Below are 21,940 nucleotides of genomic sequence, written 5' to 3' on the forward strand. Positions count from 1 at the left end.
AATAATGGAGGGGGGCATTCTTTTGGTTAAATATAAAGCCACATCAAGCATTTTCGTGGCCCTCTTGTTCATTATCTCTAGTTCTTACAATTTCTTCTTCAGTCATTGAGTCCTGGAATAAAGTTGATAAAGTTTCAGAATTTTAAATATTGCCTCATAGTTTCTACATGCCACGTTCCAATTTGTATACTCGGTAGTGTTTGCTTTTAAAAACAAACAAGGGGGGAAAAATCCAGTGCTGCATTCCAGATTCAGTTGAGAGGTGAGGGTAGAGGTAGAGGTTGGTTGTTTTTGTTTTTGCCCACTTTAATTCCCTAGACCTTTTTCAGCCAAGCTAAAGATGACCTAAGCTAGTGCTTGTTTTGGTCACTGTTAGTTAATTCTTCGTCTTGTATTTGTGTGGTTTTTATTTTCTCATCCTTAGGACACTATCTTACAAGTCTTCCAGTAGAACTAAATTATATGTTCTGTTTTGACCTTACCACGGTCACTTTAAATTTATGTTTTATCTAATGGTTTGTTGACTTCCAATTCTTCCACGTAAATTTAATCTGAAAACCTAACTAACATTCCCTCTACAGCATTATGCAGAGCAGTGATGAAAAATTTAAATAATGGCTAGGACAAGCCATTACCAAACCACTTGCTTTGTCTCTCTAGTTTGACACCAGTTCATGGCTAGCCACTTTTAGCCACTTACACTTCTGCTTTGTTGTTTCCTATCATGAAGGAAAGAAAGAAAAGACTTGATGAAGTCAAGAAAGATGACATCTTTTAATTTCTCTCAGATTATTGCCCGAAAGCCTAAAATTCTGAGTGTTCTCAGAGATATAACGGTATAAATCACATTTTATATGTGTATTGGTTCGGATGTGAAACTGTGCAGAATTTTAGAGTTGGAAGGTGACTTTAAATGTTTATAATTAAGCCATTCAAATTAGCAAATTAAGTTAAACAAATATTTTGTTAAGTGCCAATAGGTGCCAGGCACTGTTTTAGACAGTGGAGTTACAAAGGAAGAAAATGAAACAAAATCTACTGGTGAGGAACTTCCATTCTATTAAAGGGATATAATTTGAACAGAGGGTAAAGAATTTGTGGAGTAAGGGTTAGGGAATAAATATGTGATTTCATTTGTATAGCAAACTTCCAAATAAGGAAGGGAGCCTCCAAGTGAGGAAACTCTTTATCGAAACAGGCTGAACCATCCCTGAAGCTTATAATTTTAGAGATTTGCCCAGAACAGTGAGAGGTAAGACATTAATAAATGTTAATTGACTGAATGAGTAAAGAGAAACAAAGGAAAAATCAGAGAAAAAAAGCTCTGTTTACGTTTATTTATTTTCTGACAAATTTTATAGTATTTTTCCAAGTATAGCAGTTGAGTTTGTATTTGTCCATTCAATGTTTATTAAATTGTATTTTTTTATTCTGAGTTTAACAGACACAAAAAAGGAACATTTCCATATTCAAATTAGAACAGAAAAAGATTATATGTAAAACTGCAAATCTCTTGCATTCAGTTATTTTTTAAGTATATAAGTTCCACATGTTACCTTCAAAACTGTCCTGTTTATCTGTATATCCTTCTGAACTTCCTTCCTTCTGTGGATTTTTAAAAAATTCTTCAATGACCCTCATCATTTTTTTATGACAGCACTATCACTAGCTCCAATCTGTCCCGTTCATAATCCTTGTAGCTAATATGGCCAACAAAAACAAATGTATACGTTAAACAAACTTTGAAAGACTTAAGGGCTGACCAAAAATACGTAGGACTTAATAAAAATGCTACCCAAATTGTGACAGAGAGATGATGGACTCGATGTTCAAAATATGAAACGCTTTTTTGGAGATGGTACTCTTTACAATGCTATTCTTACTATGTAAATTGTTCGGATTCATTTCATACATGGTTTTCCAGATTTCTCTGAAATTTCTCTTATCATTAATCATAAAACAGTACTATTCCGTTCGTATGTCATTTGTTCAACCATTTCCCAATTGATGGGCACTCCTTTTGTTTCCATTTCTTGGTTAATACAAAAAGAGCTGCTATAAATACTAATATATAATATAGGTCTTTTCCCTTTCTCTTTGATAGCAATATAGCTGGGCCAAATGATGTGCTTAGTTTAGTGACTTTTGGAGCATAATTCCAAAATCAGAATGGCTAGACTAATTCACAGTTCCACCAAGAATGCACCAGTGGGACAAGTCCATAAGTCCCTCCAACAACTATCATTTTCTTCTTTTTTTTTTCAATCTTTGCCTGTCTGAGGAACATGACATGGATGATAACATATATAGTACTTTGATCTTTGCAAAGACTTCTGGAATTATCTCATTTTACCTGCACAACAATCCTGGGAAATATGCTATGATTATCTTTATTTTATAGAAGAGGAAACTAAGGAAGCCAAAGGTTAAGGAACTTGTCCAGAGTCACACAGCTAGTAAATCTCAGAGGTCAGATGTTAATTTAGGTCTTTCTGACTCAAGACCTAGTTTTCTGTCTGTTTTGCAACCAGGCTGCCTCTCTTGAAAACTTTGAGTTGTTTTAATCTTCATTTCTCTAGTTATTGATGATCTGGAGTTTTTTCATATGGCTATTGATGGCTTGATTTTCTTTCTTTGAGAACTGCTTGTTCATATTCTTTGAGATTTATTTATTGGGAAATGGCTAACATTCTTATATTGGATTTCCCAAAAATCTTAGTGCAGTTTTAGGCTATAAAAGTTTAAAGGCCAAAGTGTTTCAGGCTGCTAAAACTTTATTAAGACTTTTGAGACACCTTACATGCTTAAATATATTTTTATATGTCTTTGATATGAGACCATTAGCAGAGAACTTACAGCAAATGTTTTTTTCTTAAATGTTTCTCTTCTAATTTAACTATATATGTTAATTTTATTTACGTAAAAACATTTTAATCTTAAGTATTCAACATTATCCATTTTATCTTCTATAAGCTTCTTTGTCCGATATTTGGTCAGGAATTTTGAAAAGGTATGTTCTTCATTGCTATTCTAATTTGTTTATGATGAAAGCTATACCATATATTTATTTGGAGCTTAATGTGGTAAGTGATGTAAGGTATTGGTCTAAAACTAATGTGTGCCCAACTGTTTTCCAGATTTCCTTCTACTTTTTGTTGAATAGTGAGTCTTTTGCCACTATGTAACAATGGCCCTTAGGATATCAAATACCTAGGCTGCTCGGTTCATTTGTTTGTATATGTCATATACCCAACCTGTTCCAATATTTGAGTGCTCTGTAATTTTTTAAATAATGTCAAATCATTTTGATGATTACTGCTTTGTAATATAGTTTTGAAGTCTGTCTGGCACTGCTAAGGCCCCTTTCCTCTTAACTCTTTTTTTTTTTGTAATTTCCCTTGAGATTCTTGACTTTTTATTTTTCCATATCATAAAGGTGAGGTAGGAGTTAAATGACTTGAATCAGGTCATACGATTATTTAAATGTTTGATGGAGGATTCAAATTTTCTTGACTCTAAGCCTGGTGTTCCGTAACCATTTTCCACCTTACTTCATAAAAGAAACTGAGAGGACGCTTGTTTCTTTTCCCCATTTGAATATGAATACATCATCCTCTTATGGCCCCTGTTCATAGCTCAAATATATTTATATTTGTTTTTCTTAGAAATCCTCTATTATATTAAAGCTCTAATTTTTTCCCTCATTGGATTGTGCTAAGCTTTATCAATTCTAGGTTGTAAAACTTGCATCTTTCACCTTTTGGAATATTTTTTCTAAGCTCTCCTCTCATTTTAGTTGGTAGCTTCCAGGTCTTATGTGATCTTTACTGAGTCTTCTTGGGTTGTTTTGTTTTGTTTTAATTTTTTCTTTGTGGCTTCTTTTAGTGGGTTTTGTTTTGTTGGGTTTTTTACATGTAAGCTCTGGATTTTAGCTATAATATTCTAAGTGTTTTCATTTTGAGGTTTCTTTCAAGAGATAAGAAGTTAATTTTTTCTACTTCTACTTTACCTTTTGACTTTAATAGGTCTGGGAAGTTTCATACATCATTTCTTCATTGACTTTTATGGTCAAGGTTTTCAGGTAGTCCACTGTTTCTTAGATTTCTTCTTGCCCTGTTTTCTAGATCAGTTTTTTTTCTTTCTATCAGAGATATCTTACATTTCCTGACCGAGTTTTAGTCTTTTTACTTTGTTTTAGTATTTCTGTTTGCTTCATGGCATCATTGATCTCTCCCTCTCTGGTCCAATCTAATTTTGAAGGAGTCTGTTCCTTAAGTATGGTTTTGTTATCCCTATACTATAATCTGTTTATTCTTCTGTTTTTTCCTCTTAATACTTTCATTCTTTTCTAGAGCTCTCATATCATCTTTAATCATTTTTTGTAAATTTTTTGTTTAAAATTTTCATCCTGAATTTAACTAACAAGCACCAAATAAAATTAGTATTTCCATATGCATTATAGATCAGGAGGAGAGGATATACATGTAACTGTGAATCTCTGTTGTCTATTGTGCATCTCAACCCTACCCCCATATCTTCATCTGAGAGAGTGACCCTTTTGGATAACAGGTCTACCACCAATACCAGCTGACCTCCTGCCACTAATTAGCAGGTAAGCCCAATAGCTGTTAGAATAGTAGCACTCTCTAACTACTGGCCTTTTTACCAGCTCAGGACCTGCAGCATGAAAATGAGCCTGTGGTGATAGGACTAGCCATACTGTTAAGCCTGTCAATACAATCATGACTACCAATTGCTACCTGCAGGGTAGGCAAGCCATCCTAGAAGAAACACCAAAAAACCTAAAGGGAGATACCAGAAATATCTTGTATAAGGCAAGTCAAATCACAACTGCCTCCTTGACCACCACCTATCCTCAGACCCTGATGGAGAGAGCCCAGAACCCTTATCCCAAGAGTTCTGAAAATAGCCATACCCCCTAGACCAATGACCCTACTTCTAGCCCAGTCCCACCATGATCATCCGAGGAAAAAATTCCTCTGGAAATTTGACCTGTTAACTGTTCTGCAGCTATATGCACTAAAGATCTACTAAGAAAAATCTCACCACTTTGGCACTGTCAAATGATTTAACATCAGAAATGTATATGTTTTTATCCATGCCAATGATCGCAGTTCTTAATTTTGGATTTATAAATCCCATAGAATGTGAACTTGGAAAGGAAATAAATTATAAAAAGCAAAAATCCACCTTCTTTTCCTATCACTTTTTTTCCCATCGTAACACTACATGCAGTTTTGCTGGGTAAATTCTTATTTATAAGCCAACATCTTTCTGGAACATCATATTCTAAGCTCTTCAGTTCTTGATAATTATGGCTGCTAACTTTTGTGTGAGCCTTACTCTGCCTCCTCAGTATGGACTGTGTTTTCCTTTGAGGCTTTGCTCGTAGATAGTTTTGAGACATTCTCTTCTTCTCTGGCTGTGTCTTGAGCTTCCCTGTTAACATTATGACTTTTTATGATGGGATTCTTTTGTTTGTTTGCTTGCTTATTCTTATAGCCTACTTCCTGTCTTCAGACTTGATGTTAGGACCAGCCTCCTCTTGATACTTTCTTGGGATAGTAAGTGCTTCATCGTTCCAAGATCTTGGGGTCAGCTCATGTGGGGGACCTGCAAGTTTTCAGCACTCTTACAGTTGTCTCATTCAGGGCAGAGTCTGAGAGCTGCTTCCCTAATGTGAGCTGTGCAAGTTCCTGATCTGAGTTTGGATCTGAGAAACAATAGCTGTTGCTGGAGTTAACCACTATCAGGCACCTGGGAAGCTCTGCTGCTTCTGAGTGACAGAAGCATAACTCCCTTAAGGTCTGAGATTCTTACCCTGACTATTTTTTTACAGGCTTCAGAGTGGTAGACCCCACTTTCCAACTAGAGTTTGAGCTACATCTGTGCTGCTTGCTTCTATACACAGCCTGGGGTCTATTGTTGCCCCCGGGCCTACAGGTCCCCTCTTCATGATGCATCAATCCATGTGACCCAGAACCAGGTGGTGGATGACAAAGCTTCCAGATGGCACCAGTTCCCGCTGCAGTGATGCCTTATGGTTCCAAGACCTCCTCTTGCCCTAGTATAGAGCCTCTCCATGCACAAAAAAGTATACTGGAGTATTCTCTGAGTAACCAATCTTGACCAGACCCCATCTGCTTCTTCACCAGAACTTTCTGCCAATGCCAACTTCGGCTGAAAAAAATGGATTATTGTATCTCTTTCTTGACTTTCCCCATCAAAATTTTCTCTGATGCATCTTCTAGATCTCTTTGGAAGAAATTGGGATTGGGGGTGGGGTAGGGCAGAGCCAGGTGTATTGCTTCCTTTTCGTCAGCCACCTTTGTTCAGCCTCTGTTACTGTCTAACCTTACTTCTTGAATTGGGGTTTCTGTTAGGACTAGGCTTTATTCCCTTCTGAAAAGAATGGTGAAACCCTCTTTAGCACTGAACTGTATTATCTGATGTCTGGGTCATTGGTGCTGTGTTATTCAATGATGTTAGGAGCTGCTGACTAGTAACCTGCAGTAGGAGTTATCAGCGTGGGGTGTTCTGATTCAGAGCGGCAGCCCAGATCCTGCCAGCTTCTGATCCCAAAACCAGGCTCAGAGTCACAAAACTGCAGGTCCCAGGTATCTGGCTTGATCTTGGCATAGGCTCTCATCTCCCTGCTCCTGCATGGTGCAGACTTGTAGGCTTTTGACTTCCCTGACCCACTCTTGGTTAAGCTTCTCTCCTCAGTGCTTTCAGGCAAGGCTTTTCTGATTGGACCCTTCTTCCCCGTGGGCTTCTTACTATCTCTTTGGGATGACTTGTGTTGTCACAATGCACTTATTAGAGATTTTCCTTGATTAATCTAGTACTTTTTTTATTAATCCTTGATGGAATGTAGTGAAACAGTCAGGCTTTTCAGCTTCCTTCCATTTAAGATCTTCAGAAGTACTCCCAATATTTCTCTGTTCTTTAGGATTGTCCTTAATATTACACAAATTTTGGGACAGCTAGGAGGTGCATTGGATAGAGCTCCAGCCTTGGAGTCAGGAGGACCTGAGTTTAAACCCGGCCTCAGATACTTGACTAGCTGTGTGACCCTGGACAAGTCACTTAAACCCATTGCCTAGCAAAAAAAAAAAAAAACAGAAAAAAAAGAGAAAGAAATTTAATTAGTTCAACAGATATTTATCAAGTACATTTTCAAACAGAATATGTAAAAAGTCTAGATAAGATATAATCCTTCGTTTTATGGAGGTTAAAGCCTAGTAGAGAATTTTTTTTTTTGTGGACCTAATAAATTTCCACATAGTCATGTTACTGGAGTTTAGAATTTTAGTTTTTTAAGCTTTTTTCAGAGTAGACATAAGGTTTCATTGATGTAAATGATTCCCATTTGGGAAACTATCTACTAATACAAATGCGAAATTGTTCTTAGATGTATAGCCTTAAAGAATTGCTTGGGGCACTGAGAGGTTAAGTGATTTGCCCCAGGAAAACATAGTATGTGTCACAAGAACAAGTGAGCCCTGGTCTTCCTGACTCTCAGGCCAGCTTTTTATGCACTGTGTTATAGCTATGTAAAATCATACCACCATACTTCTACTCCACTGTAATGTCTCACTTTCTATTTTTGTAAGCTTCTCCTAATTTACACTGAATTTTATGGTTAGAAGTGACCTTTGACATCATCTGGGCTAGCACCCACCCAGTGTAGGAGTCTCTTCTACTTTGTCTATGACAAATGGTCATCCAGCCTGGAAAGTTATGCCAGAAGACCTTTCTAAACATTTATAAAGAACTCAACCAACAATGAACATTTTTAGTAACTAGGTGCTACTTTGCCAACTCTTTCCATTGTTATTTAAGCTATCTGTGATTATTAGAAAGTCATTCCTTTTACTGAGTCTAGAACTGTTTCCTTTTAATTTCCACCCATTATGTCTCATTCTGCCCCTCAGGAGTAACACAGAATAAGTACTCTTCTTCTAGTTTCATAACCCTTCACATTTAGTAGGCAATTTTCGATGCCCAGTTTCTTTTCTATAAAGTCACAATAAACAAATTATTTTACGAGTCCTTTCTTGGGCATGGTTTCAAGTCCCATTTTTGCCCTATTTATTTCTCTTTCTAGGTATTTCTATTTGACAATGTCTCTCAATGTATGACAAACAGTACTGAGCACTTATGGTCTCTGATCTGACCAGAGCAAAACTTTTCTATTGTTATGGTTTTGTTCACTTCTGTTTAATGAAGTCTAAGATTACATCAGCTTTTTTGGTTTTCACATCACACTGTTGCCTTATTGAACTTGTAATTAATAAACCCAATTTCCATATGGGGCCTTGCCATCCTCATCACTGCAACCCTCCCCCACCCAATACATTCTAATTATCAGTGTCCTTTTTAAAAAATCATACTAACCAGACACAGTACTCCAAATGTAATGTGGACAACACAGAATCTGGGGGACTCTTATCTCTCTTAATATGGATACGCCTGTTTCTTCCCATGCAGTCTAAGATCTTCATTATTATTTTAACAGCAACAATTTTTATTTATTTGTAAAGCTTTTTATAACTGTCGTCTATTTCTAAGTTTAGAGTATTCCCTATTAAAGTTTTTCCCTAACCTTTCTTTTGGAGGGACGTGTTTTCTATGTATACTACTGTGGTGCCAGGTGATCCAACAAAGTCAAAAGCTGTACTCCGATTCTCTTGATAGAATAATAAACTTCACTTTTTTTATTCTCTAAATATTATTTAACCTTTAATGATACTTTGTACTTTTTGACAGCCCACCTGCATTCATATAGATTCATAATTTAGAGTGTACCCTTTTTATATTTCAATACATTCAAGACATTCTAAGATATTCAAGAAATTAATGACATTCAAATTTTCATTTCAAGCATTCTTATAAGATTATAAAAGAAGGTAAACTCTGTCATACAGTGAGCCTTTTTAAAACTTATTTTAGAACTGTGTATAAATTAAAATTCAATTCAGCAAACTTATTAAATTAAAATAGTATTAGTTTATAAATATATAGTTTGTACCATTTTATCTTAGCTTGGGAAAATGGAATGAAATCGCAGATTACAAATGTTGCTAATCAGATAACAGGCATAAGTTATAAATTCAAATCAGCTATGCCTTCTGAATCTTAGCATTGTACTTCTTGTTGTTCAGTCATGTCTGACTCTTCATTAACCCTTTTGGAGTCTTCGTGGCAAAGATATTGGAGTGGTTTGCCATTTCCTACTCCAGCTCATTTTATAGAGAAGGAAACTGAAGCAAACAGGGTTAAGTGACTTGCCCAGTGTCACACAGCTGGTAGGTGTCTAAGGGCAGATTTGAACTGAGGTCTTCCTGACTTCAGGCCCTAAACTCTATCCACTGTGCTACCTAGCTGGCCAGCATCATACTCAATTATTACAAAAAACATCTAATAGTAAAAACCAACAAATTGGTATCAGTGCTCTTTAATTGCTTTAAAGAATAAGATTACCCTGCCAGAAAATCTTTCCAAGCATATATAAAGGGCAAGATTCCAAACAAAGAAAGTAATATTCAGTAACTAATATGTGTAAAGTTGTTATATCCATCTATCAAGGAGACATGCCTGCCATAATAGCTCAGCAGGATAAACAGACATATCAAAGGATAGGAGAGAAGATAAGCCCACAGTGTTTCTCAAGGTTCTCTTGAGCAGTTTTGCATATGTGAATGATTTTATTTTTATTCTTTGTTGTTGTCCCGATTAATCTGTTTTTATATTTTTGTCATTATGTATATTTTATATCTTGACTTAATTTTTTTTTTTGTGGTGAGGCAATTGGGGTTAAGTGACTTGCCCAGAGTCACACAGCTAGTAAGTGTTATGTGTCTGAGCTGGATTGAAACTCAGGTGCTACTGACTCTATCCATTGTACCACCCCTTGACTTAAATTTTTAAGGGAAAAAATGAATTTAGATTCTTTAAATTAGCATACACTTTATCAAATGCTAGTTTTTAAAATTAAGTATATCAATACACTATTGTAATATGTAGAATATTTTATTTCATTAATTTCTATCACAATTTATTTAAGATTAACTTTGAGCACTTTTTTCTCTAGTGATTTTTTTAGTTGATATTCTACCTTTCAGATTCCATAATTATTTCTATTTTCAATAGTTGTAGCAGTATTTATCATTGTTAATAGTAAAAGTTAAACTTATTACTTTGTTCCTAGACAAGCCTCCCATTTGATTTCCTTACTTCCAGTATCTCCCCATAGCAATATATTTTACATAATGTTTCTACATTAATCTTCTTAAAATGCAACTTTGATCATCTTACTCATCTGCTCAGAGACTTTCAGTGTAAGTTCAAGCAGTACAGAGAGGGATATGCCTTAAAATACTAGGTTAATAACCAGGTTGTACTCTACTGTGGTCAGGACTACCCCACTCCCATTCTGGGATGTTGTGTTCACTTCATTTCTGGGAACTACATTAAGCAATCTGGGAGATGATGGGGCCTTGAGTTCATGTTTATATGAAGTCAGTTAAGAAAAATGGCAATGTATAGCCTGGAGGGAGACCTTTTCTACTTTCGCATTTGCTCTAGAAGGCTTCTGAGGCCCTTCCAACCCTGAAATTCTATCATTGTGTGACTTTCTAATGTCAGTGGGACAAATTAAAATTCCTCCACCTAGTAATTAAGTCTCATGATAGACTTGTCCCAACCTCTTTTTTCGATATTATTTCTCATTCCTCTTCTATATTAACCACTGTAATCAGATTGGCCTATTCACTGTCCCCTAAAACATATTTTGTGCTTTCCTGCCTATATGTCTTTATTCATTGCTATTCATCCTACTTGAATATCCTCTTTCAACTGTGAAATCAAATTCCTGATCACAAGGGGTCAAAGGCAAATTCTCCTTCCTCTGAACTCTGGTAGAACTTATTCTCTGTACCACGTCTTTGGCACTTGCATTTTACTGTCATTCTCAGTTTTGTTTGTGTTGTTCTCTCTTCAATTAGTTTGGCAGCTATTAGAGAATAGGCCCTTTGTCTTATTCCTTTTGTAATCTTCCCTTTTATACTTCTCACAAATGCCAATTATTTGAAACAGCAATTTTCACCTCTTTCTTCTCCTCCTTTTGTTTGCTAGTGTAGTCTTTTGCTCTGCCTTTTATTTTCTCTCCTTAAACCCTGAAAACAGAACCAATTCACCCCCTAGGCACTCTATTTTTCTTATTTAAGTCAGTCAACATCCTTTGTTTTTTAGGGATACCTGTTTCTTCTCTATTAAAATGTTACATACATCCCCTTCCAGTTGCACAAATAAATTTGCCTCTATAGGTTTCTCTTGATTCTTGTATTTGCATTTCAGAGTTCCTATTCAAGTCAGATCTTTTCATGAGGAATGGTTGATGATCCTCTATTCAATTAAAGAGACATTTTTTTATCCTGTAGGATTCTACTAGGCTTTGCAGAATGTGGTTCTTCTTTGTAAACCCATAACTTTTACCTCTTGGAATATCATATTCCAGTATCTCCTCTCATTTTTAGTAGAAGTTGCCAAATCTTCTTTGAGAGCCCTCTCCTGCTACCTCCATATAGCAAGCCCTGCTGATTATGCTTTTCTTAAGGCCTTCTCTGGCTTGTTTGCATCCTCTGGCATTGGATTTGCTGGTAGCAGTTGTTGTCCATAGACTGCTGGCTGCTGGCTGACTTTTTCTGCAATTCTTAGATAGAAGAATTCAATTTATATTATTTCTCATTGAATATGTAGTTAGCATTTGCTTAGTGCTTTAAAGTTTACAAAGTAAATCTCCTTACAAATATTATCTCATTTTATCATCACAACAACCCTGGTATATAGACACTATTATCATCCTCATTTTACAGATGAAGTTAGTAGAAGTGCATAGAGGTTAAGTGACTTGCTCGGGGTCTTACAACTAGTAAGTATCAGAAGCAGGATCTGAATGCAGGTCTTCCTTTCTTCAAGTCCAGTCCTTTCTGCACTGCACCTGCCTTTTTTGATGATTATTCATTCTGGTATGAACTTCTGGGCTTTGCTGGTGTAGATGTATGGGAAGTGAGTTGCCAGCCTCTCTGTATAGGCAGCCACCTTTGCTAGAAGTCTGAAAAATCCTTCCAAGAACTTACTGCATGCCAGATGCTATTCTAAGTGCTGGGATACAAAATATAAAATGTAGGGATACAAATACACAAAAACAAGACAGTTCCTGCCCTCACAGAGCTTATACTCTAATAGTAAAAAAAAAAACACATAGAGGAGTAGTGGCCATGAAGGGTTGTTTTCATCTAATACATCTAGGGATGGTGAGTGGAGCCATAAGGCAATTTACTGACATGTCCTTTCCAGGAATAGTATGATTGATTTGATTAGTGTTCCTAAAACTAGAGATAAGAAAGCAGGAGTGGGGCCTAGGGGGGAGCTGGAATGAATGGTACATGGTATGTACTATGATGAGTCTCACCAATGTGGAGCCTAGAGCCCAGGACCCAGGGCAGGAGCTATAGTAACAAGTTAGAAGGGGGTGCACAGTCTGGTGCCATCTATGGTATAGATGGCTAGAGATAGAAAGTACCTCATTGCTCTTGATGTTTTCAAGTCATCTGACCCAAGTAAATTTCATTCTCAGGTTGTGAAAGTACTGGCAGATAGGATTGTTAAGTCATTATCAGTGACAAAAGATAAGTGAAAAGGGAAGAGGTATCCTGCATGACTTGAGAAGAACAAATGTCCCAGTTTTTGAAAAAAGTAAAAGGAATAGAGTTGACAAATTCTAGCTATGCCAGTGGACTTGACTTCAACTTACTGAGGTAATTTAGCTAGATTTTACCCAAGTACTTTATAAAGGATCTTATACTGTTCTTGTGGAACATATGTATTAATGTAGGCAAAGGAACAATATAAAATGATAAATTCTCAACTGGCTGAATACCTAGCCTCAAAAATTAATAATGACTGGTTCAATTTCAGCTTGGTAGAAGGTCTCCAGTGGAGTGCCTCAAGGATATGTGCTGTTTAACATTTTTATCAATAACTTTAATGTGAGTACAAATGATGACCATTCACTAAATTAGCTTTTTTTAAGCACTTAGAGTATTCCAGGCACTGTGAATACAAAGACAAAAAAATGAAACAGTCCTTACTATCAAGAAGTTTATATTCTGTTGGTGGAGACAACATGTACATGTATAAACATATGCAAAACAAATTTCTGGTGGGAAATGGAAGCAGCTATGGTCTCAAGAAAGACTTCATATAGGAGATGGAATTTAAGCCTAGCTTTGAAGGAAGCTAAGGGTTCTGAGAGGCTGGAGGAAAGAGGAAGAGCATTCTAGGCATGAGAGACAGCATGGGCAGAGGAGCTAAAGCCAGAGAAAAAATGTTACTTTAAGGACTAGTGAGAAGGCCAGTTTGGCTGGCACATAAGGTGATTGAAAAGGAGGAAGGCATAAGAAGCCTAGAAAAGTAGGTCGGACCCCAATTGTTAAAGGCTATTAATGCCAAAAAGAAAGGTCAGTATTTGGTTCCAGGAGGGAGAGCGAGCCAATGGAATTTATTGAGAAAGCTAGTGACAGACCTGTGCTTTAGGGATATCACTTTGACAGATGTGTTAATGAGATGTTGATAGGAAAGATGGCTGAGATTCTGCAAGACAGGCAGGATCCAAAAAGATCTTGATAAGTTAGAGCATCAGACTGGCTCTATTAAGATGCAAATCAATAAGGATAAATATAAAATCTTACACTTTGGTTCAAAAAAGTCAGTTTCATAAGTTCAGGATGGCAAAGATATGGTTAGGTGAGAGTTTTTCTAAAAGAAATCTGGGGTTTTAGTTGACTGCAAACACTATAAATCAACTGTGTTCTGTGCCTATTAGAAAAATAAATATGTTCTTAGGCTTCTTTAAAAGAGGCATAGTTTCCAGAAGTAAGGAGACAGTAGGTCTGCTCTGGGAAGATGACATTTATAGTATTGTGTTCCATTGAAGGACCTCTTTAAGCTGGAGACTGTCCAGAGGGCAAACAGCAGACTAGGCTAAAGGAACTGGGATTTTGAGCCAGGAGAAGATACAAGGTAGCAGGAGACCTATCTTTCTTCAAGTCTTCAAAAATTAGCTTTTCTTTTTGCCTGAGAAGACAAAACCAGGACCAGTGGTTGGAAGTTACAAAAAGACAAATTTTTATTTGTCAGGAATAATCCAACAATTAGAGCTATCAAAAATGGAATGGCTGCCTCAGGAGTCAATGTGTTGAACATACAGACCAAATGTTGGGAATGCTATAATTGTTTGAAATTCCCTTGGAGTGTGGGTTGGACTAGATAGCTGTGGAGATCCCTTCCAGCTTGAAAACTCTGTTATTCTGTGAAATGAATATTGTCACTTTCAAAGTATTCACCTTTGGAGACTATCTGCTTGTCCCAACAATACTTCCTAGCATAGTACCTTGCACATACTAAGGAATCAATAAATATTTATTGAACTAATTGTTTACTTCATTTGGTAATTCATAGATATTGTATTTCTGGAGAGTTACCACAGTGCTATGTGCAGTAGCCAAAATTAATCTGTTTATTTTTCCTTATACTGATAATGCCCAAATTCATATAGTTTATTTCTTAAGATTTTCAGTTCAATGATTTTCATTTTCTGACCCTTTTTAAAATTTTGATATGCTTAAGATGGAAACTGTAAGAATGATTGCTAAGAGACATATTGTAGAAAATGAAACTGTTCATTCCACTCAACGAATATTAGAAGGTTTTCTATAATAATTCAAATTTGGAAAGGTTCTTGGGAGCATGACATCACAGAGCTAGATTTGGGATTTTCCTTAGAAATCATGTATAATTCAGTCTCCGTATTTTAATTCTTTTGTTGTTTTAATACTTTTTAAATATTACACATTATTTTCCAAAATGCCCTCCTTTATAACAAAGAAAATATTAAGCAAAACCAATCAACCTGGCAACTGTATCTGACCAAATAAGGAACATTCTGCAGCATGGCCCCCTGCTTCTGTACAGATAGATAGGAATGGCATTTCATCATCAGTTTTATTGTACCAAGACTGGTCATTATATTTACCTGAGGTTCAGCAGCCTTTCAGTGTTGCTTTCATTTTCATTAATGTAGTCATTTTAAATATTATTCCCCCTCCCTCTCTATCCATTCATATAAGTCTTCCCATACTTTTCTGAATTCTTTATATTCATCTTTCTATTACATGCATATACCATTGATTTTTAACCATCCATTCTCCAGCGGATGGGCAACTACATTGTTTCCACTGTTTGGTACCACAAAAAAATGCTTACATGAATGTTTTATTATATAATGAGCCTTTTCTGTCTTTGATTTCCTTGCAGTACAGACCTAGTTGTAAAATCACTAACCCAAATATATGAATAGTTTAGTGACTTTTCTGACAAAAGTCAAAATTATTTTGGAATGGCATCAGCTGTGTATTTTTTAGACCCTCTTATACTTACCACTTCAGTCTTCTGTCATCTTTTTGAGTTTGGTTGGTTTTAGGTGAAATTTCAATGTTTAATCAAATTTTTGTTATTATTAGTAAGTTGAAGCATTTTATCATATTGTCACTGATAGCTGCAATTCTCCCTCTCTAAACTCTTCATGTCCATTGACTGTTTAACTATGGAGAATGACTTTGGTTCTTAAATCACAGATACTTATCTCATGTTTTAGGGATGTTTGAAATTTTTCTTTTCTAATTGAGGCTTTTTTCCCTTTCTTTCTACTTTGATTTTCTTTAGGCAAAAGATTTTTATAGTGTTTTATATTTTATGATCACCTCTATCTTCTTTGGTAAATCTTTCTCTTCTAATTGTTTTTAATAATGTGAGCATTTAGATTTAAATCATTGTAGATGTATTGTTTATGTAAGCTTATTATGTGGTCTAAAATGCTAGTTTAACCTAATTTCTGCCAAACTGCCTTTTGATATTTTTTTCTTCAGTTCTTGTTGAATTATGAATTTTTCTCCCAGTAGTTTATGCTCTTGCAACCTCCTTATTTTATGGAAGAGTGAATTGAGGCCCACAGAGTTCAGATGACTACCAGTGTTCACACAGGAACTAAGCTTACTAACAGTGTATCACAAATTTTAAATGCTATATTTAAAAGTATGATATGATGAAAGTCAACACAAGGAGGTATTTTAAACTCTACAAATCTGACACATATTTGTGATCTCCATAGCATACAAAGCTATCCTCTGCTGTTTCCCCAAGTTAGGCATGATGACCTGAAGTAACCCATCCTCCATGAGGATGATCCCTATTCTCCTCTTCCTTCTTACCTACTTCTCAGTCCACCTGGCCAACTGCTATTTTGAATATTCAAGAATGCAGTGAATGTAAAAATTCATAGACTATGCAAATCATTATTGTTCCTTAGATTTCTGGTCTTAATTTTATGGTCTGTTGTTAAAAGTGTGTCATGTTTTATAACAGATGAAATAAATTGTGCTTTTTCTTCAGGTGTTCCTAATGTGTAGGGGTAGTGAAAGAGAAGGTGAGGGAGGTTGTGTTTGTAGAAATAGGAGAGAAAGAGAGAATGAGAGATTTTCTTATTATAGGCTATATAAATTTTTTTTGTATGTTGTATCGTCTTTACTATAGTTTGCCTCCTATAGTGTGTCATTGTGGAACCTCTTACCAATAACTTATTTCTATTTTTATAAATAAAAAAATAATAAATAATCTAAAATCTAATTAAATTTTGAAACAGTATCCTTAAATGAATAGTGTACCTGTTTTGTTTTGGGTTTTTTGTATACAGGAAAAAGAGGTGCTCTCTTACTATATAAACCAGGAATCATAAAGATATAATAAAAATTTGAGAGATTTTATCTCCCCGGTGAGCAGTGGACCTTAAAAGATTGATTTGGTTTATCAGTTCCTCTTCTGGGGTAAGTATGGAATATTTATTCTCTCTCTGTATCTCTTCCTCTCTCTCTCTCTCTCTCTCTCTCTCTCTCTCTCTCTCTCTCTCTCTCTCTCCCTCCCATTTTGAAATTAAGGGTTTGTCCTCTTTCTCTGAATACAGTTAATTTTCAGTAAATATAAAAGACATTTGACAACTGCAGATTAAAATACCAGACATCATCAGATAGGCAAAAGTATTATTTGGTTTAGAGTCAATTGTTATACTCCTTTATCCCTGTTACATGCTGAAGACCCTACTTAAATCATTTACTTCCATTGGGGGTAACAATATAGTAGGTATCAGAATGTGTCATTAAGGAAGGACATAGTTCCACCAGAGATTACAATTAAATATGTGCCTCTATTAAGAAAAAAATGTTTAATTAATCTAAAAACTCAATTTGTATCAACAAAAATATTGCCTGTCTCATGGACCACAGAGCAACTTAATAGTACACTTTTGTTTAGCACCTAATGATACATAAATAAGTGCTACATTCCATTAAAAACCAAGTCTCTTTTTTACCCATTGTATATATGGCATACTTACTGCCGTGAAAGAACATTAGCTGTTAAACTTCCAAATGAGTAACTGTGACTATTTCCCCAAGTCTTTTAAGTTAAATTAAAATTTAAGAATAACTTTGTCTTTTCAAAACATGGTTGATATTTTAGTGTATTTTCTTCCTTGAAATAACTTGGCATTCCAGATCTGAAATGGTATAAAGAATTAATATCTGAGTAGCTTATAAGATATTGGTCATGATGAAAATAATTCATCCCTTTTTGAATTTTCAGTAGGGTTCTATAATATAAGTCAGAGCTAAGACTTAGAGATAGCCTATGTAAATGGTTTTTTATGATCTAGGTCTCCAAGACACTTAACATTTCTTCTTATAAATGTATAAATTTTTAGTGCCAGAGAATTCTGCTTTTCATGTCATTTTGTTTTCTAATTAAACAAATAGCACATCCAGTAGTGAAAATTCAAAATCTCCTATAGACACAGGTAATATAATCTAAATTGGGAGTGAGAAGACTGGGGTAGATGTACAGTTTTCAACCTTTGCCCTAGCTTTAGTGTATGAAAGAAATCATAGAGTATAAACTAGAGATATAGCAAATAATACGTTGTAATACAAAGACAGAATACTGTCAGGTGTGGTTTTTCTTCAATTAACTAGATGGGACACAAAACAAAGGAAGAAGATAAGTAAATGGTAGTGCACACTGAAAAGGAGAGATTGAAATCAAGAAATAAGTTATGTAGTTTGAATGGAATCATATCATTTTTATAGTTGTAAAGGACCTTGGAGATCTTTATTTCAACTGCTCATTTTGCAGAAGGGTTAAGTAACTTGCTCAGTCATAGAGCTAATTATCCCTTCTGACATCCCACACTCTAGAATTTTAGCCCCCTGGGGTAAAGGATTGTTTCTGTTTTGTCTTTGCATCCCTTGTGCCAAGTACAGTGTCTCATTCACAGAGGCTGTGTAATCTAAGGTCATTTGAACTGTACTGAATTGAGGACAACTAGGTATGTAGTAGATTAGACTCCTATATTTGGAGTCAGGAAAACCTGATTTTGAACTCTGCCTCAAACATTTATTTACTGTGTGACTATGGGAAAATCACCCAATCTCTCGATTTCTTCATTTGTAAAATGATGAGTTGGACCCAGCAGCCTCTCAAGTCAGTCATTCTTGCTCTAAATCTATGATCTTGTGCTGTGAATTAAAGTTGTTGTCAGAGTTAGAATTAAAATGCAGGTCTCCTCATTCCCAAACCAGTGTTCTTTCCTCTTATTATTAAGACTTTCAGAAAATACCTCTGTACAATTAGTATTTAAAGGTTAGAAAAAATAAGCCTCATTCCTAGTTTTTGTTTGTACATCTCCAATTCCTACTAATATCTCTCCTCTCCCAACCCAGAGAACCATCTTGTATAATAGATAATGAAAAAGAGAAAAAGCAGTGCAGCAAAACTAATATATCAGCCAAGTCAGGCACTATATGCAGTGTTCACACCCATTGTCCTCCACCTCTGCAAAGAAGGGAGGCAAGTGCATATCTGTTCTTTGGGGCCAAAGTTGGTCATTGTAATTTTACAGCATTGTTTCTATTTTTTTGTTGTTTTTTTTTCCCACTCAACATTATTGTCATCTTGAATATTTTTTACTCTTTCAGCATATTTCACTTTGCATCAGTTAATTTAAGTCTTCTTGTGCTTCTCCATATTCTTCATATACGTTATTTCTTATGTGGCAGTAATATTCCATTATGTTCATGTATCTAATTTATTTAGATGTCATCTAATTCAAGAGTCAGCAAATGATAGCCCGCAAGCTAAATCAAGCCCACCAAGTGCTTTTGTACCCATGAACTAAGAATGGTTTTTATATTTTTTAAATGGCCTTTTTGGACCATAGTTTGCCAACTCCTGGCCTGGTTGATGGCCATCAACTTTGTTTCCATATAATAGAGAGATAGGTAGGTAGGTATATAGGTAGATAGGACCTTTATGAGTACTTACTCTGTGCCAGGCACTGTGCTAAGTGTCAGGAATACAAGTGCAAATAAGCAAGACAGCTCCACACCTCAAAAAGCTTATAGTTATAATGGGGAACAAATAAAGGGAGGCTAGAAATACAGTGGAGTAGGGTCCTATATTCACTTTAGCATAACATAGAAACGGCAAATAAGTGCAGTGGAGGCCTGGGCCCTGGCGACATGAGGCAAAATCTCCCCTGTCAGAGTGGGGATGTGCTACTAGATGATTGGTCCAAGTGGAGAGGGCCTGTCATAGAGATAGCCAGAAGTTTAAAGACCTGAACTTGACAAGATAAGGCAAAAGCCATGAGCAGTTCCAGGGAAGGAGTCCAAATGATGCTATAATATTTTGCACATTGGGTCTTCTCCCCCATTTTTGATTTCTTGGTGATATAGGATTGGATAAAGTTTCTGGGCGTGGACATTTTAGTCACTTTCTTAGCTTAATTCTGAATTCCTTATAAAATTTTTGAGTCAAGTCACAACTCTACAAACAATGTATTAATGTGTTTACCTTTCTACAACCCCTCCAACATTGACAATTCTCTAATCTTTAAATTGACAATTCTCACCTTTTAACATTTTGCCAGTTTACTCTGTGTAAGATGAAACCTCATAGATGTTTTGATTTGCAGAAATCTTTTATATATTTCTTAATAGTTCTTCTTTTGGGAACTGTTTGTTCACCTCGTGACAACTTACCTATTAGAAATAACTACTGACTGGTTATGTAGGTTGTGTTAGTTGCAGTGTACAAAGTAAATTCTCAAAAATCAGCAGAATTTTCCCATAGCAGTAACAAAATCCAGGAAGAAATAATAGAAAGGGATGTCCTACTCAAAATAGCCATAACATGCATAGAATACTTGGGAGTCAATCTACCAAGAGACTTGTATAAATACCATTGCAGAACACTGAAAGATATAATTGCTTGAATAGTAGGATTGATATTCAATGCTTAAAGCTGGGCAGTATAAGTACAATAAAAATGACAGCAAAACCTGTTAATATATGAATTTAGTACTTTACCAGACTTTCATGAGCATACTTTTATAGTTCTAGATAAACAGTAACAAAATTCACTCAGAAGAACAAGTCTAGTATCTCAAAGATACTAATGAAGATAAATAGAAGTAATGGAGGTAAAATACCATTTCAAAATATCAAATTATATTTTAAGCTGTGATGTCAAACTCAGATAGAAACTATCATAGCAGGCTGTATATTGACTTAGAAAACCACAAATTAACATTATCTATATTATATTGTATTTTTATTTATTTTATTAAATATTTCCCAATAACCTTTTAATGTGGTTGGGTAGCCCTGCTATGAGTGTGATACCTCTGCTCTAAAACACTAATCTTTAAAATTATCTGGTACTGAATTAAAAATATTGAAGTAAATCAGTGGAAGAGACTGTATAAAGAATTTTTAAAAATTGAACTCAACCCAATGTTTCCTAAACCTGAGAACATAAATTACTCGGGAGTAAACTCTCTATTTAAACAAGAATTGATGGAAAAATTAGAAAGAAGTTCTTGCTAAAACAGTTGGGCAAAATTAGACTTCAAAAAACATCTTATGCCATGTGTCAAAATAAGCTCAAAATGAACATGCAACCTAAATATTAAAGTTCATGCCCTAAAACAATTAGAAGAGAAATGGATGAGGTATACATAAAGGACAGAGGTAATCACAGAAGATAGACGAGATCATTTAGAGTTCATAAAGTTTAAACAGCTTTTGCACCAATAAAACCAGTGGATAACAAAGGAAGTGATAGGTTATAGGAGAAAAATATCTTTGCTTCAAATGTCTTTGATATCCAAGATACATAGGTAATTATTGCTCTTAGCTTAACTATTACTGAATTAGACAAAATGACAAGCAGGGAGAAGAGAATTTCTAAAGTCAATATTAGAAATAAAGCTTTGAAGAGAGATTTACAAGATAGATGGAAAGAATTTTTTTTTTGCTAACCTGAATAGGAAAAAGTAATAGGATCAATAAAAGAAGTATGTGATTGCCAGAGATTCTGTTTTATCCTCTCTTTTCCTCATTACTAAATATTTGAATTCATATTTGTAAACATTTGTTTATACCTATAAAGAGAAAAAGTCATGAGATATGTGTGTGTGTGTGTGTGTGTGTGTGTGTGTAAAACACATCTGTATCCCTATATAATTGTAAGTTTACTTAGCTTTTATTTCCATTATTACCTCCTTCCCTGTCACCATTAACTCTTCTCAGTTTTTTGTTCTGCATTTTTTTGGTATTGAAATACTTCTTTATAAATTCAATAGAGAAACTGATGGAACAGATTGACTGTCTAACATTTCATGATTCCTTCAGCTAATCCTTTAAAGATATATATATATATAGATATAGATATATATCTATATATA

General features: G+C 35.2%; 1 protein-coding gene across 2 annotated transcripts in view; it reads left to right on the forward strand.

Annotated features, from left to right (window-relative positions):
• The window catches only part of MBD5 (methyl-CpG binding domain protein 5), a 442,356-nt gene that overhangs the window by 293,189 nt on the left and 127,227 nt on the right, over positions 1-21,940 (forward strand). For both annotated transcript variants that reach the window (XM_020984741.2, XM_020984744.2), the window contains exon 6: positions 16,838-16,967. The gene's annotated coding sequence lies outside the window, so the exon portion shown is untranslated. The remainder of the gene's footprint in view (positions 1-16,837; positions 16,968-21,940) is intronic.

The sequence above is a fragment of the Phascolarctos cinereus genome, unplaced genomic scaffold (genome assembly GCF_003287225.1).
Source record: "Phascolarctos cinereus isolate Bilbo 61053 unplaced genomic scaffold, phaCin_HiC Scaffold_726;HRSCAF=1367, whole genome shotgun sequence".
NCBI classification, from domain to species: domain Eukaryota; kingdom Metazoa; phylum Chordata; class Mammalia; order Diprotodontia; family Phascolarctidae; genus Phascolarctos; species Phascolarctos cinereus.